Source organism: Quercus suber, unplaced genomic scaffold (genome assembly GCF_002906115.3).
Source record: "Quercus suber isolate HL8 unplaced genomic scaffold, Cork oak 2.0 scaffold_496, whole genome shotgun sequence".
Lineage (NCBI taxonomy): Eukaryota > Viridiplantae > Streptophyta > Magnoliopsida > Fagales > Fagaceae > Quercus > Quercus suber.
In genome coordinates this window covers 35,384-48,740 of record NW_027069945.1, presented here as the reverse complement: position 1 = coordinate 48,740, position 13,357 = coordinate 35,384, and positions in this window count along the sequence as shown.

Below are 13,357 nucleotides of genomic sequence, written 5' to 3'. Positions count from 1 at the left end.
GGTCGTGCTGCACTGATAGCCGAGGCGCTGCAGCAACCTTTACTTCTGCCCCGAGACATGGATTCATATAGGCGTTTAAGCCAATATGAACTCTTCATGTCCTTGAAGAGGGATTTGGCCATGGTAAGTATACCCCTTTCACCCCTTGGCTATAATGTGGATTTTCTATGTTTGTATACTAACACTGTTACTTTGTTCAGATCACCCAGCAGGTCTTTGTGGCTGAAGAATGGAACCGCAATACCCATGTGGAAGCCCAAGCCGAGGCCCAAGCTAGGTCCGAGGCAGAGAGAGCCTTGGATAGCCTGAAGGGAGAGATCTCTAAGCTTTCGGACCAGCTAAAAGGAGTAGCCCAAGAAAGGGATAGCCTTGATGCTGGTCTCAAGAACGCTGAGTCCCAGGCCGAGTTTCAGCGCAGGCAGCTAAGCGAAGCCCAGAAAAGTCTGGCAGCAGAAAAGGAAACCACCAAGGCGCTTCATGCCGAGCTGCTGAAGGCTAAAAAGGCTGCCGAGGAAGCTCAGAGGGACGCCCAACTAGCTAAGGAGGCCACTGAAGCTGAGAAGAGGGCGTCCTATCAGTTGGGGGTGGAGACAACGAAAAAAGGTCTCACCGAGCAATTTGCCGCAGTTGCTCGGGATTACTGCGACTTGACTTGGGGCAAAGCACTGGATGCTGCTGGAGTGCCCCTCGACTCAAATCTTAGACTGCCAGAAAATATCTTTTATGGCGAAGATATTCGGCAGTATCCAGATGATGATGCCCCCACCCCCCTGCACAACTCCCAGAGGCATCTGAGCTGCCCTTGATTGAGCCGAATCCCTCGGTTACCCTCGAGCCTAACCAGGGTCTTCCACTGCCAGGTGATCAGGTCTCTTCCACTGAGCCCCAGCAAGACAATGGTGAATTTTTGGCAGAAGAGAAACTACCCTCGGATCCTCCTCATGAAGTCCCAACTTAGACTTAGATGTGTATTTTTTTTTTTTTTTTTTTTTTTAGTTGAGAGAATTGTAAACTATGATTTTTATTAATGGATTAGTTTTTGTTTGGATGCTGATGTTCGCAGTTTAATATAATTTTCTCGTGTCACAAGTGACTTCACCTGGTAGTTATAGTCATAAAGAAACACGATTACTTTGCCTTGCAAACAATTAATATAATCAATATCGCGTCCGAAAAGGACTTTTCATAACCATTAACATTAAAGAACAAACCTGTCTAATGCTGCATATAAATAACAACGGATACAATCTTTTGTAAATATACTTAGGAACATTCACAGAGGCCAGAAAGTAATTTAACCAAATAAATAGTGTTAACTAATCCGAGATCATCTGGTCCGAGGACTACAGGCATGATCAGATTTAGGCTTAAACACTTAGAGAACGAATAAACAGTGTTAACTAATCCGAGATCATCTGGTCCGAGGACTACAGGCATGATCAGATTTAGGTTTAAACACTTAGAGAACGAATAAACAGTGTTAACTAATCTGAGATCATCTGGTCCGAGGACTACAGGCATGATCAGATTTAAGTTTAAACACTTAGAGAACGAATAAACAGTGTTAACTAATCTGAGATCATCTGGTCCGAGGACTACAGGCATGATCAGATTTAGGTTTAAACACTTAGAGAACGAATAAACAGTGTTAACTAATCTGAGATCATCTGGTCCGAGGACTACAGGCNCACACAGTCAACTCGTGGCAGTGATCAAATGATGAAGAATATGAGGAAAGAGCTAGACAAAGTCAAAAACGCCATGAAGGATAAGACAACAGTAAACCTTGATGGCATGATCAAAAGGACAGATTCACCCTTCACTACCAGCATTCTAGAATGCCTCTTGCCTCCCAAATTTTGTCTCCCTTAGCTGGAAGTTTACGATGGCACGAAGGACCCCTTGGATCACATAGGGGCATTCAAGAAAATTCTAAGCCTCCAACAGACCCCAAATGAAGTTATTTGCAAAACATTCCCGGCCACCTTTAAAGGAGCAGCAAGGGTTTGGTTTAGTAAGCTGCCTGTGGCATCTATGGCAAATTTTGATTAGTTAAGTGACTCATTTGTTCATCATTTCATTGGGGGGTCAACGCCATAAGACGCCCACCTCTTATCTGTTAACTATGAAACAGCAGGAAAGGGAAACCTTGAGAGAGTATGTAAAATGTTTCAACAAAGAAGAGTTAGAAATTGACGAAGTAGATGATCAAGTGATAATGACAACCTTCCAAGCAGGGTTGAACAATCCTAACCTTGCTTTCTCTCTAGGGAAGACTCCTCCAACTTCAATGACAGACTTGTTGGTCAAAGCGAAAAAATACATGAATGGGGAAGATGCACTAACTACAAAGGGATTGATAGGTAAGCAAAAGAAGAAAGAAACCACTGAGTCCCAGGGCAAGAAGAGAGATTGCAAGGATAATCTCACAGATACCAAGACCAGCAAAGGTGGTCTAGAGATATTGTCAAAAAAGAAGTTTAATTTCACTCCTTTGCTGATGCCCGTAGACAAAATCCTTGTGCAAATAACGGATGACCCAGCGCTGAAATGGCCGAAACCTTTAAGTTTGTCCTCAAAGCATAAAGATACAAAGAAATATTGTTGCTTCCACAAAGACCATGGTCATTATACTGACGAGTTTCGAGATTTGAAAGAGCAGATTAAGGAGTTGATCCAAAGAGGAAAGCTTCAAAAGTTTATGAAGAAAGATTACGAGGCTCGCCAGAGAACAGAAGAGAAGTTTACTGATGACCATAAGGAAGAAGATCGGGACAATTCCAAGCAGATCGTGGAAGAAATAAGGACGATCACTAAAGGACTAGTTGTTGGAGGATCATACAAATCCTTAAGAAAGGTGGTCCAAAGGCAAGTAAACAGTGTTCATGTTAAATACCTAATAGCAAAACATCATCGTACCAGGAATGACGACATTGTTTTCTCCGAGCGAGATGTGAAAGGGATCAAGTAGCCACATGATGACCCATTTGTCATCATGCTAATGATTGAAGGATACAACACCTAAAGAGTGTTGGTGGATAATGAAAGCTCAGCAGATGTGATGTATATGACGACATTCTAGCAGATGAAGTTGGATTCAAAACGCCTCAAACTTTTTGGATCCCCGCTGGTCAGTTTTAGTGGAGACCATGTTTATCCAAATGGCATCATTTCATTGCAGATTACAGCAGGGACATACCCCGCTCAGGTGACAAGGATGGTAGACTTACTGATCATCGATTGCTCTCCATCTTATAACGTGATTCTTGGACGACTAACCCTTAACCGCCTTAAGGCTACAACTTCCACATACTGCCTGAAAGTAAAATTCCTAACCCCCTATTGCCCTTCATCTTATAACGTGATTCTTGGACGACTAACCCTTAACCGCCTTAAGGCTGCAACTTCCACATACTGCCTGAAAGTAAAATTCCTAAACCCCTAAGGGATTAGAGAAATATGTGGAGACCAGATTTAGCCAGGGAATTTTACCCCAGTCTTGGCATCCAGAGAGAATCACACCTGGATGTTAGAGGAAGAACCACCCAAGCCCATGGAAGAAGCAGAAAGCATAGAACTGGTGGAATAAGATCCATCCAAAACTACTAAGGTAGGAAAAGAGCTCCAACGGTCCTTAAAAGACAAGCCAGTGAAGTTCTTGAAACAAAACCTGGACGTTTTTGCATGGAGCCACGAAGATAAGCCAAGGATTGACAAACAAGTAATAGAGCACAGTCTCAATGTTGACCCAACGAAAAAACCTGTCCAACAGAAGAGATGAGTATTTGCCCTAGAATGGAACAAAGCAGTTATGGAAAAGGTGGAAAATCTCTTAGCCACTGGATTTATTCGAGAAGTTTATTACCCCGAGTGGCTTGCCAATGTTGTCATGGTAAAAAAATCCAATGGGAAGTGGAAAATGTGTGTGGACTTCACAGACTTGAATAATGCATGCCCCAAAGATAGTTTCCCCCTTCCTAAAATTGACTAGCTCGTTGATTCAACAGCTGGTCACGAACTGCTAACCTTCATAGATGCTTTTTCAGGTTTTAATCAAATCCTAATGAAGAAGGAAGATCAGAAGAAAACTGCATTTGTCAGTAACCAGGGCCTATATTTTTATAAAGTCATGATGTTCGGATTAAAGAATGCAAGTGCCACGTACCAAAGATTGGTGAACCAGATGTTCAATAAGAAAATAGGCAGAAGTATGGAGGTCTATGTGGATGACATACTCGTGAAAAGCAAGGGAGTCAAGACCCTCCTGGAAGACCTCTAGTAGACGTTCAATACTTTGAGAAGGTATAAAATGAAGCTCAACCAAGCAAAGTGTGTCTTCGGGGTCTCGTCAGGGAAATTCCTAGGCTTTATGGTATCACAACGAGGAACTGAGGCATATCTAGAGAAGGTCAGAGCCATACTTGACATGACTTCCCCAAAGACAGTCAAGGAAGTGCAAAAGCTAACGGGACGAGTGGCAGCATTAAACAGGTTTGTCTTGAAGGCCACTGATAAGAGTCTTCCATTCTTTAAAACTCTTAAATAGGCCTTCCATTGGACGGACGAGTGTGAGGCAACCTTTCAGAGCCTCAAGGAGTATATGGCCAAGCCTTCATTGTTGAGCCCGTCAATCGAAGGAGAAGAGTTGTTCTTGTATCTTATTGTGTCATAAACAACCGTCAACTCGGCATTGATCTGTGAAGAATCCAAAATACAGTGACCAATGTACTACACAAGTCAAGCTTTTCAGGGAGCCGATGCAAAATACCCACGAATAGAGAAGATGGCTTTCTCACTAATCGTGGCTTCAAGGAAGCTTCGTCCATACTTCCAAGCTCATACTAACATGGCAATGACGGATCAGCCGATCTAGAAAGCAATGAGCAAGCCAAATGCTATAAGGCACATGATCCAATGGGTCATCGAGCTAAGCCAGTTTGATATTGAGTACAGGCCAAGAACAGCAATCAAAGCTCAACCTTTGGCAAATTTTATTACAAAATATACTCTTCCCGAAAGTAGAATACTAGACAATCTACATAGATGGCTTGTCTATTACAGGTTTCGAAGGCATCGGTATCATTGTGACATCACCTGAGTTAAACACCCTTAGGTATGGAGTTCAACTCCAATTTCCAGCAACAAACAACGAAGCAGAATATGAAGTAGTCCTCGCTAGCCTAAGATTTGTAAAGGCCTTAGGGGTCAGGAGTTTGAAATTAAAGACTAATTCGAACCTGGTTATTGGCCAAATGACCAACAAATATGAAGTGAAGGAAGAGAGAATGAAGAATTACCTTAAGCTAACAACTCAGCTTATTGACAAATTTGATGACGTCAAGGTCGAACAAATCCCACGGGAAGACAACTCAGCTACCAACGAGATAGCTAGACTAGAGATGCCTCAGCGGTGGCAAAGTTGCTCATGGAAGTCCAAATAAGCCCTAGTATTAAAGGCCTACACACCTTTTCAGTCCAACAACCTGGTACTTGGATGGATTAAATCCTTTCTTATATCAAAGATGGTTAACTCCCATCTGACCTGTCGAAAGCAAAGAAGGTTAGAGTCAGGGCAGCTAGATTCACTGTCATGAATGGTGAAGTTTACAAAAGAGGATTTTCACTGCCATACTTGAAATGCCTAACTCCTATGGCAGCAACGTATGTGTTGCAAGAAATCCATGAAGGCGTATGTGGAAACCATTCAGGACCTCGTTCCTTAGTGGAAAATACGATCAGGGCAGGCTACTTTTGGCCGACTATGCAGAAAGATACAATTGAACTTGTCAAAAAATGTGATAAGTGTCAATGGTTCAAAAATGTGCAGCATATACTTGGGGAATTACTGAAGAGCATCTCTTCACCTTGGCCATTCTCCATATGGGGGATTGATATCGTTGGCCCACTCCCTTGGGGGAAGAAGCAGGTGAAGTGCCTACTCGTTGCCATTGATTACTTCACCAAATGTGTCGAAGTAGAACCACTAGCAATAATCACAAAAGGCAAAATACAGAGCTTCGTCTAGAAGAACATTGTCTGCGGGTTTGGAATCCCAAGGACGATCATCTTTGATAATGGTCGACAATTTGACAGTCAAAAATTTAGGAAATTTTGTGCAGAGCTGGGGATACAAAAGTAATATTCATCACCTAGGCACCCACAGGCTAATGGACAGATAGAGGTAACAAATCGTACTTTGCTTAAACTCATCAAAGCACAACTTAAAGGGGCAAAGGGTGCATGGCTAGAAGTGTTACCTGGGGTGCTGTGGGCCTACCAGACGATTGCAAGAACACCAACAGTAGAAACTCCATTTAAGTTGGCCTTTGGTACTGAAGCAATCATTCTCGTTAAAGTAGGAGTATCTAGTTTTAGGCGAGCTCATTATGAGGAAGGTACAAACAATGATGAGCTGAGACTCAACTTGGATTGTTTGCCTAAAGTCAGAGATAAGGCAGCCCTAAGAATGACTTAGTATCAACAGATAATTGTAAATTACAACAATCAAAGGGTGAAGCTCAGAAGGGTCAACCCTGACAACATGGTACTGCGAAAAGTCTCACAAGCTACTAAGGACCCAGCTCAGGGGAAGTTAGGCCCTACTTGGGAGGGTCCATATAAAGTCATCCGTTACTCCAGAAGAGGAACCTATTACCTGAAGGACCTTGACGGCAACCCATTGACACGTCCCTAAAACCTGGAACATCTTAAGAAGTACCATCAATGAGAAGTACTTGATTCAATAAGCTCATTCTGTAAGAGCACTTCGCCTGACGATGCATCAGATAAGCAAGATTTTTTTTTTTTTTTTTTTTTTGCTTTAAGTATTTTTTCCTTCAAGTATTTTAATCAAGTTATTTTCAGTAATTTCCTTGTAATCCCCTCGTAAATGAGGACACATGAAATGATAAGGCTCTATAAGCCATCCCCTTTTCAATAAATTTGACAAAGCTTCCAAGTTAAGTTAAGATCAAACACAAGAAGGAGATATCCACGACAAAATGACGAGTTTAAATCATAAGCATGGTAATCACTCGAATGACGAGTAAAAATCACAAAATATGGTAAAAACTCAAATGATGTGTTTAAATCATAAGCGTGGTAATAACTTGAGCGACGAGTAAAAATCACAAAATATGGTAAAAACTCAAATGACGAGTTTAAAACATAAGCATGGTAATAACTCGAGCGACAAGTATAAATCACAAAACATGGTAAAAACTCAAATAATGAGTTTAAATCATAAGCAGGATAAAAACTCTAACAACGAGTATAAATCATAAGTACGAGAACTTCAAGTTCAAATCATGTATTTCCAAAGGAATACTATATAATGGTAAAAAATCTCAAGACGAGAACTTCGAGGTTTAAACCATAACAAAATTTCTTGAGCAAAGGCTGAATAAGTAAATAAAGCCTAAACAAGTGCATTGTTTATAAAAGCAAAAGCCTCAAAACAGAAGGTGTCTAAAACATCCATTGTTTTAGAAGTAAAGCCTTAAAATAGGAGGTACCCATTGTCTTTAAGTTAAAGCCTTAAAACACGAGGCAGCCAAAAAAAAAAGAAAAAAAAAAGTTATTTAAAAACTTCTTTCAAGGAACATTGACGATCTCCTCAATATGGCCATCGTCCATATGAGTTTCATCCACAACTCCACCTGCAGTAGTACCATCTCCTCAGTAGCATCGGTAGCATCAACAACAATTTCATCTTCCTTCTCTTTGGTCTCGTCGGCAAGGATCTCGGTATCAATAGCTTTGAAATCTAGGTTTGCTAAGTCTGCTACTTAGCTGTGATGCTTCATCATCCACCTACAAAGAAGCTCGAAGCCGTTGAAGAATTGCATGAATTGAAGATCAGAAAAGCGATCAGATTCAAGAAATGTGGCGATCACCTTCTCACATTCCTCATCTATCTTCAGGAAGGCACTTGAACTTTTTTATCCTTTTGAATAACAAGCTTCTTCTCCACCTTCAGTGCGTCCTTAAGTTCCTTCACCTTTTCCTTGGCCTTCATCGCTTGGTCCATTACCTCGATCAGATCCTTCCTCAACTTTGAGCTCTCAACCTCAATCGAGTCAACCTTGGAATTTGCCACCACTACCTTCTCCTCACTACTCAGGTAATCTGTCATCAAGCGCAAAGACTCGCCCAAAACCTAGAAAGTGAAAGAAGGGTCAAAACTCTTAACAAGTGTAAATACTCCATGAGTAACAAAAAGTGGTTGAGTAAAATACCTGCACCAGCTTATGAATATGGCAGCTGACCAGCTCATGAGAAGGGATTAACAAGAGGCCACTAAGCTCGTCGTCAGTAATGATGTTGTGAACTTGTCCAAGGGTTGTGGTAGGATCTTCCCAAACACTCTTACCAACCTTACCCTTCCCTTTAGAGTGAGTGGCTGGGGAAGTGAAGGCCATCATCTCAAGGGAAGGCGTAGGAGAAGATGGGGTACCAAAGAAAGATAAGGGGGCAGGGGTTTCATCTTTACCTTCATCCAACTTGCGCTTTTTCGATCCAGGAGTAAGCAGGGACAAAGGCTCGTTCTTTAAACTCTTCACATGAGCGTACTTATCCTTGCTATACCTAGTAGCCATTTCTACAAAATAGAAGGTTAAAAAACTCAGCTTTTACAAAGAAAGAGGAAATAAGAAAGAAGGTTAAGTCAAACGTACTTTTCTCTTCACAAGCAATCTTCTTTAAGACAAATGCGGAAGGTTCGGGTCCAAGGCAACACTCATATAAATGACGAGGATCTACCAAATCATCAAAATCGTCAATAGTAAGGGCAAACTTAAGAGCAACTTGAACTCATCCTTCATAACACTTTTCCAATGTAGGACAATCAGAAACTACAAGACCAATCAACTAGGAAAGATTAGAGAATGATAAGTTAAAATAGTTGGTTTAATGAAAAGGTAGAGAGACACACCAAGAGAGGGAATTTCCCATTTCCTTTGCAACCGCAGGACCTCACCCCACAGGTTGTCAGTCATGGTTTCCCATCTGGGTCTAGAAATGAAAAAGTATCGTGACTTCTAGTTACAAAAGGAAGTAGGAGAGCTATGGACAATTCTAGACTCCCCATTTCCAAGGCAAGAGTTCAAAATACCCATAGTGGGTAGAAGGTTTCAAATGATATAAGTGAAGAAATTTGTTTAAGTAAGGTAATCATGTCCCCATTATGGACAGATACCCAAATTGACACACAACCAATAATCGTCCTCCATGCATTAGGGACGAGTTGGCCAGGTGCAACATTGAGAGCAGAGAGAAGTTGCATGATGAAATGATGAACAGGAAAATGAAGGCCACATGAGAAGGTAACTTCGTAAAAACTCACCTCACCATGGGCAAAGGAATAGGCTTTTTCATTGGGACGAGGTAGCCTTGTAACGACCCCTCCAGGGAACTAGAACCTTTTTTGTATAGATTTCAGGTGCCTTTGTTCCAAAATCAAAACTTGGAAAGAGCATGAAAAGGGATTGAAGACAAAGAAGAAAAGGGTTTTGAAGAAGAAGAAGGTTTTGAAGACAACCAAGGTTTTGACATCACAATTTCAAAATCTTTATCAAAAGACTCACCACTCGACGACAGACCAATCTTTAGTTTGCTAGACCTAACATCAGTATCCCTATACTCTATAGCAATCATCTCTAGGTGATGAGCAATCAGAGGTGAATCAAGGGAAAAAGGCTAGTTAAAATGAGTCTAAAAGCTCCACAATCTCGAGATAAAAACAAACCAACTTGAGGACGATGCCCACCAGAAAACTCAAGAAATACCCCTAGTCTAGCAAAGAAGTACGATATAAAGGGAGTTGCTTGCCTAATGAAAGCAAAATCAACCATTAATGGAATCTAGAGGAAAAGGAGTCTTACTGTACGGAGGGTGCAGAAGCTTTCTTTTGGTTTCAAACTTCAAGTGTAGTGTATAATGAAGAAGAAGAAGGATATGAGGAGTTTCTTTGCTAAGAAAGGAAACAAAATCAATGTGTGGGAAAACACAAGGATAGAACACACGTGTGGCCAACACGAGATAGAAACGTGGCAATCATTTGACAAAAACGTTGCCCCATAATAGATGTGATGGGACGAGAATCTTGAGGCACGAATAAACTAACCCACCCAAGGAGGAATTTCCATATTCCCTTGCTCGTCCAAACAAAGGATGACAAAGGAATAAAAGGGGGCAACTGACGAGTAGCACCTGAATGGTCGTTTGTAACTAGTAAACCATCTATAACAATGACGAGTAAGAGTGTGGATGAGCGTAAGTGCATTAAGTCTAGATAGCATTCAATGATTGAGTGATAAATGAGCACAGAACCGTTATCTCCATCCAATAATATGCAGTAAAAGGTCGGTTACAAACAAGAAATGTTGGGATTAAATGGCCACCATTGAGCATTAAATCCTCCAACTCTAGTTTAACGTTAGACCGAGCATTAACTTAGCATAAGGCTATATAAAGCCAGGAAAGATAGGTATAAGGGACAAGATTTTTACACTACAGAATTGAGATTCCTAAATAGTTTAAGCTAACTTAAGTATCGGAAGGTCCTTAGCAGGCTCCAAACCAGTGCCATTATCTATTTGGTGTTTTCTCTTACACAGGGTCTCAAGTCGTCCAACGTACTAAAAAGGTGAAATCATGCTTCATCAACTATTATTTTATTTTATTTGTATCATAATTTTTTCATCTATACTAAAGTGATTTCTAAACAAAAAAGTCATTTCTCAAAAAATAAATAAATAAGAACAAAAAGTTAGAACTCAAGTCAAGATAAAACCAACTCTTTAATGATTTGATTTTTCCCATCAAAATTGGCGCACGCCTAAATTACTTATCTAGCTTTTTCCAAATTCCCAAAAAACATGAATATTTTATACTTATTTATACTAGAGCAGTACGGCACCCATTAACAGCACCCTACTTTTACATTAGAAAGAGTGGTGTGCTGTGTGCATGTGCAAGAGCATCTTACTTTTACAGCAAAATACTGTCTCAAAAACTGGCCACAAAAAACATTCTTTTGAGGATTTTTTTTTTCTTGAATAAAAAAAATAGGTCTTTGATGTGAGCTCATCAATTCTATGTCACGTGATGATAATGGATAATACCACGTGTATCACATAGGCCTTACTAAGACTATCGCTCCGCTTCTCTCTGATTACTAAAATAAAGACTTCTACCATCAAGCCATACCCTGTGTGGTCATTCTTTTGAGAATTAGGATTGATTAGTATTACCGTAAATATATAGTCTTAAAAGTATTTTCAAAAAGAAGCTTTAGGCCTAAGCTTCTTTAGTTTTAAACCTATTTTTTGCAGAATCTCTATCAATTTTATATGTATTCCACTAACAGTTCACAAAACCCACAATATCCATCAATGCAAAACATTAAAAGATTCTAACAAATTAATAAAGTCCCAATAAAGTAGACGAATTTGTTATTGGAATGAACAAGCACTGTGGTCCTTTGAAAGAGAATATAGACTCCTTTATTATAGCTCAATAATTTATAGCCACAAGGCCCACAACATGGTACTTCACAATAGAATCCCCAAAGTTAAGATTGAAAAAGTGTGCCTTTGCTTGCACAAATCCACATGCCAACCGGAAAGCACCAGTCTCATCTATTATTGTCATCTCAAGGATTGGATGAAACACTGCATTCTTGCCCAAAATAGTGAGAGTGCTACCATTGAATTACCCAACTGTGGAAACAAGGTTCCTGGCCAAAGGTAGGCCTACTTCTTGTTGGCCAGCTGGCCCATATACACCTTGAGCTCGACCCACAAGCTTGGAGGTGGGTTCAGGCCCTTTTGTTAATGGGTCATCAAAAATATTGACTAATCCAAACAAGGTGGGTGATTTCTTAGTCTTTGATGCTTCAGCTACTTCCACTGCACTTGGGTTTTTTCTTATAGTGTGTCAAGGAAGTAAAAGTGGAGCCTAGGGCCCTAGAGACTTTCTCTCTGATATGAGTTTCAACATTCTTCTCCCATAAGGTTATAACTATTTCAAATGTTTTTAACTTTCTCTGATCCGTATACATTTATACATAAATCAATCCTAAAATATCAAAATCAAATTGAGCTATTTACTCATAGTTCACACCCAGAAAAAAAATATGAACTATAACAAAAAAAGAATAGTCGCAATTGAAACTTTAAATGCTATTGTTTATATGACTCAAATCGACTTAAGATGACCGACATTTGGTCCAAGTGGTACCTTGAAAGGTACTAAATACCTAGGGGTTGAAGGGAGGTTCAAGTTTAGGAGGTCAAACAGTCATATATATATATGATGAAATTTAGCTACAAAATTAGTTGTATCTTAAGGCTACAACTTTACCTAATAAAATAAATATTATTACATATTTTTTGAAAATCTTATTGTTAAATTGTATGTTCTTTGTGTTCTTAATACACATGTCAAATGTTGTATCAATTGGATATTATTTACCATATGATCTACAAGTTTATATTTTATGTATAATTTAAAACTATAAAAACTTGCAATTTAAACAATTTATTGATGAGATAGCTATTAATCTTTAATTTTCTAGAAATTTTGCAAGCATGAAGATATAAGATGAAAATGTAATCCAATGGTAGATTTGTCAAAATTCACCTCCAATAAAAAGATATTGAGTAAGNTATTTCAATTTAAAAAATATATATATATATATATATATAAAACAAAGAAAAAGAAGAGGGAAATCCCACAACTAATGCAAGAAATTTTCAATTGCTAGTATGCTTGAATGATTCTTTTTTTCTTGGCATTTTGTTTCCCAAGAGGAACACAAAAAATGAAATGGAAAGTGCAACGATGGAAACTTCCAATTTCAAGAAGATGTAATTGTGCGATGGGTGCTCAAACTACAAGGAGAGGCCTTGGACATGAATGGTATATAGGATGCACCATATTATGAATATTGTAACTCTCTTAGGCACATAGGACACTATGGACACTGATGATGACAAAAATCCTTAGTAAGTTGCACTGTCCTCACACGCCCTAATCAAAACCTACACAACAAAGAATAAGAAAAACCCTACAGAGAGTACCGGTGTGGTACCAAAGACCCTTCGAAGGTTAAATTAGAGAACTTTCACAATTCTAAAGTGTCAGAGCTTGGGTAAATTATGCCTACCTTGTTTTTTGAGGGCTTGGGGCCTTTTATAGTGGTGTAGAACTAACTTCTATTTCTTGGGCAAGAAGATGTTTCCTTATAGGGAAGATCCTAATAAATGTACGTATTTTGCAAGATTCTTCCCGTAGAGGGTTTCCATTAACCAGGGTCAATCGTAAGGTGTAAGATATTTCAATTTAGGATTCTTTG